Source organism: Eriocheir sinensis, chromosome 3 (assembly GCF_024679095.1).
Source record: "Eriocheir sinensis breed Jianghai 21 chromosome 3, ASM2467909v1, whole genome shotgun sequence".
In the NCBI taxonomy this organism is placed as follows: domain Eukaryota; kingdom Metazoa; phylum Arthropoda; class Malacostraca; order Decapoda; family Varunidae; genus Eriocheir; species Eriocheir sinensis.
This window is the reverse complement of record NC_066511.1, coordinates 12,898,445-12,903,444: the sequence shown is the minus strand read 5'-3', so window position 1 is coordinate 12,903,444 and position 5,000 is coordinate 12,898,445. Positions and strand designations below refer to the sequence as shown.

Genomic DNA, 5,000 nt, shown 5'->3' with positions numbered 1-5,000 from the left:
CGGCATTTCTCGTTGCCTTAAAGTCTTCTCTGTTTCTTTGATTTTTGTTTCTTTTTAATCTTGACCACGCTTTGTCTCTCTTTACTTTTGCCTTTGCATATCTTGCATTAAACCAGTCCTTTTTAGCCCTCTCCCTCGGTCTGTATTTTGGTACGAACTTCATAACACCTGTGTTGTACGCCCTCATGAAAATATCATATTTTCCTTGAACTTCGCTTGTACTCATTAACTCATTCCAATCCATTTCACCAAAAAACTTCTTGAGGTTTTCCACCCCTGCTTTCCTATAGTTTAATCTATTGCTTCTATAAGTCTCGTCTTGTTCTCTTCCTTCCTCCTCCATTTCCATCTCTATGAGCACGTGATCACTTTTTCCCAGGGGGCAATCATACCTCAATTCATCCTTCACGTGAATTTCTCTTGTCAGCACCAAATCCAGTCTTGCCGGTTCATCGTCTCTCCTATATCTAGTTCTTTCCTTCACCCTTTGTATCATCAAATTTTCCATCATTAAATTCAAGAATCTATTCCCTCATGCCACATCACTACCATTGCTCTCAAACCTCTCCCAGTCAACCTCTTTACAATTGAAATCGCCAACTAGTATTACTCCTTTGTTTGCCTTAAGTAATCTCCTCAAACTCTGTATGGTGTCATCAATCATGTTTTCATAATCTTCTTTACTCCATGATGTAGTTTTTGGTGGTACATATGTTACTGCAATCGTCATCCTTTCTCTGTTCTTGTTTTCCAAGCTTACACTCACTATCTCTGCTTTTCCCTCTCCATATTCTATTGATTTTACTAATAACTCTTTCTTTATCATTATCACCACTCCTCCTCCACCTTTGCCCATTCTATCCTTCCTCCACACATTGTATCTTCCATCTAACTCAATTTGGATGTTTTCTTTTAGTTTAGTTTCAGTTAGGCAAACTATCATGGGATCCCTCTCTTTTAGATAATCTTGCAGCTCTAATTTACTAGAGATCAACCCATCTACATTTGTGTACATTATTCTTATTCCCCTCTCTGTATCTTTTTCATCTAGTTTTTGCTCCCCTTTCTCTTCTCCCTTATGAGCACTTTCTTGATTCGATCCCCCAAAATTTTCCAAAAAAATGCTTCTTTTTCTTCCTCAGATCTTGCGTTATTTTTTACTTTTGTCTCTGCCAATAATTCATTCCATTTCATCCTTTCTTCTTCATTTCTATTTTTCTTTATATATATATCCTTACATCCTTCCGTTTCTTTTAGTTTAGTTGTTCTATATAGTATGTCTTCAGCTGCCATTTGTGATTTTAGTTTTAACTGAACTGGTCTAGTTTTCCCTTCAATAAATGGACCCATTCTATAAATCTCGTCAACTTCCTCCTCGATACTCTGCCTTTCTGCATCATTTAGGTTCTTGAGCAGGTCTTTGACCGATTTCAGTTCCTCTTTATTCCTTTTTGGTTTATATGTTATATTCTTTTCTTTCATCCCAAAAATAATAATAACTTCTTTTTTTGTCCGCTACTTCTCTCACTAATTCTTCATTTTTCTTTAAAGCCTTGACTACCTCTTTCTCCACGTCCTCTTTATCTTTTTTCTTTTGCTGTTCTATTACTTCTCTTAGGCTTACATTTGCTTTTTCATTCTCCACTCTCCACGTCTTCACCTCTTCTCTAACTCTTTGTTCTTCTTTGTTTACCAGTTCCTTCAGGTTTTCATTTTCCTTTCTTACCACTCCCAAACCTTCCTTCATTGATCTTTCGTACTTTGCTACTTTTTCCTTTAGCTCCTCATTTTCCTTAATCAATTTCTTCTCATTTTCCTCTAGTCGTTTTATCCTATTTCTCAGGTCGCTGTGGAATACTCTATTCTGCTCTTCTTCCTCATCCCTTCTCTTTACCATGCTGATCCATTTATCCAGTTTTCTTTCCATCAGTAGCACTCGCTTGTATAATGTCGTCTCCTTTCTCGGAAATCCAGAGAACTCAGCTGAAATACCTCCAGCCTCGTACTCACTTTCCTCCCCGCTGTTGTTGTCTCCTCTTCTTCTTCTTGGCGTGATCCATCCCTGATCTTCCTCCTTCTCACTCATCGTACTAAACTGCACTTATGGAGACCCACCGAACCAACATTAGCGCAGCCCAGGCTTCTGCCTCTGTGTGTGTGTGTGTGTGTGTGTGTGTGTGTGTGTGTGTGTGTGTGTGTGTGTGTGTATTTACCTAGTTGTACCTAGTTGTAGTTTTACAGGGCCTAGGCTTTACGCTCGTGTGGTCCCGTCTCCGTATCTACATTTATCCAACTTTTCTTTAAAGCTTTGCACACTCCTCGCTGATACTACATTCTCACTTAGTCTGTTCCAAACCTCTATATTTCTTTGCGGGAAGCTATATTTCTTTATGTCTCTCAAGCATCATCCCTTCCTCAAATTTTTACTATGTCCTCTTGTGTTCCTGGTGGTAATTCCTTCTGTTAGTAGTAACTCCTCCTGTGTGTGTGTGTGTGTGTGTGTGTGTGTGTGTATTTACCTAGATGTAATTTTACAGGGCTTGGGCTTACGCTCGTGTGGTCCTATCTGTAATTGTCCAGTTTTTGCTTAAAGTTGTGCACACTCTTCGCCAATACTACATCCTCACTTAGTCTATTCCAAACCTCAATGCTTCTTTGCGGGAAGCTATATTTTTTTATGTCTCTCAAACATCTTCCTGTTCTCAATTTTTTACTGTGTCCTCGTGTGTTGCTGGTGTTTCTTGCTTCTCTTAGTAGCATCTCCTCGTTACAGTATCTACTTCTTCCATTTTATTCCACAATTTATAAATTAGTATTAGGTCTCCCCTTTCTCTTCTTTGTTCCAATGTTGGCAGGTTCATTTCATTTAACCTTTTTTCATATGACAATCCCTCCAGTTCTGGAACCATCTTCATTGCCATCCTTTGTATTCTTTCTGTTTTTTTCACATTTCCGCATATTCCAACTTTGGTCTAATCATAGTGACAATCATCCCTTTCATCATATCTTTATCCATGTAGTGGAATGCTAATCCTATACATCTTACCATTCTATACGTATCTCTGAATATCCTACTTACATGACTTTCTGACTGTTGATTATCTTGTATTATCACTCCCAGATCTCTCTCTTCTTGAACTTTTAATATTTCTCCATCTTCCATTCTATATGTCCATTTTGGTCTCCCTTCATTCACTCTTTCCCATTTCCATTACATGACACTTCTTCACATTAATCTCCATCTCCCATTTCTTACTCCAATCCCAAATCTTATTTAGGTCCTCTTGCAGAATTTCACAATCTTTACTACTTTTTATGTGTCTCAGCAATTTAGCATTGTCTGCAAACAAACTCATGTAACTATTTACTTTCTCTGGCATATCATTTATATATACAGTAAACCCTCTGGTATCCAGGGTAATAGAGCCACGGGGGCACCTGGATATGGGAAAACCCTGGATTTGGTAGCATCTCGTTATCTACTTCTTCCATTTTATTCCACAATTTGTAAATTTGTATTAGGTCACCCCTTTCTCTTCTTTGTTCCAATGTTGGCAGGTCCATTTCCTTTAACCTTTCTTCATATGACAATCACTCTAGTTCTGGAACCATTTTCGTTGCCATCCTCTGTATTCTTTCTGGGTTTTTTTACGTGTTTCTTCTTATGGGGAGACCACACAGTTTCCACATATTCCAACTTTGGTCTAATCATAGCGGTAATCATCTTTTTCATCATATCTTTATATTCATATATTTATTCCTATATTTCTCACCATTCTATACCCATCTCTGAATATCCTACTTACATGACTCTCAGACTGTTGATTATCTTGTATTATCACTCCCAAATCTCTCTCTTCTTGAACTTTTATTATTTCTCCATCTCCCATTCTATATGTTCATTTTGGTCTCCAAGCACTCTTTCCCATTTCCATTACATGACATTTCTTCACATTGAATTCCATCTCCCATTTCAAACTCCAGTCCCAAATCTTATCTAGGTCCTCTTGCAGAATTTCACAGTCTTTACTATTTCTTATGTGTCTCAGCAATTTTGCATCATCTACAAACAAGCTCATGTAACTATTTACTTCTTCCGGCATATTGTTTATATATACGTACTATGAAAAGTATTGGTGCCAATACCGATCCTTGAGGCACTCCACTATCTACATTTCTCCACTCCGATTTCATGTCCTTTACCACTGTTCTCATTTCTCTTCCCTTTAAGTAACTTTCCATCCAGTTTTTCATTTTCCCTTTCAACCCTCCTCTATTTTCCAGCTTCCCTAATAGTCTTGTGTGTGGAACTTTGTCGAAAGTCTTCTTTAAGTCCAAATACACGGTCTACCCATCTGTCCCTCTCCTGTGTTATGTCTGTGTGTGCGAGTGTGTGTGTGTGTGTGTGTGTGTGTGTGTGTGTGTGTGTGTGTGTGTGTGTGTGTGTGTGTATTTACCAAGTTATATTTACCTAGTTGTGAAATACAGGAAAAGAGCCGTGCTAGGCTTGTGCTGTCCCGTCTCCATAACGCTTATTATCCAGTTTGGCTTTAAATTCATGAATCATTTTTGCACACACAGTCTCCTCGTCAAGTCCGTTCCATGTTGTTATGCTTCTGTATGGAATGTGTGTGTGTGTGTGTGTGTGTGTGTGTGTGTGTGTGTGTGTGTGTGTGTGTGTGTGTGCATGCATGAACTTTTCACATGTGCTAGTCAATATGCAGACCCTTCACATCATCATCATCATCATCAATCTCACCAAAATCAATTCATATACAAGTATGATGGAAACTAGTGGACATTTGTTCATGCATAAGCTTCCATTCATCTGTAGGGCAGCCTAGACACATACAAACAATCTATTAATAAATACCCACACAACTCTATTAATGTATTTTTCAACATCTTTTGAAATCTGATGTAATGAGTAAAGAAGAAATTCTGCTTCCTCTCTATACAGTATCTTAAGAATGATGTTTGTATATAACACAACTTTTCTA

At 38.1% G+C, this 5,000-nt stretch overlaps 1 protein-coding gene across 19 annotated transcripts in view; it reads right to left on the bottom strand.

Moving 5' to 3' along the window:
- The window catches only part of LOC127005223 (voltage-dependent calcium channel subunit alpha-2/delta-3-like), a 223,061-nt gene that overhangs the window by 81,287 nt on the left and 136,774 nt on the right, over positions 1–5,000 (bottom strand). The gene's annotated exons all lie outside the window — the stretch shown is intronic.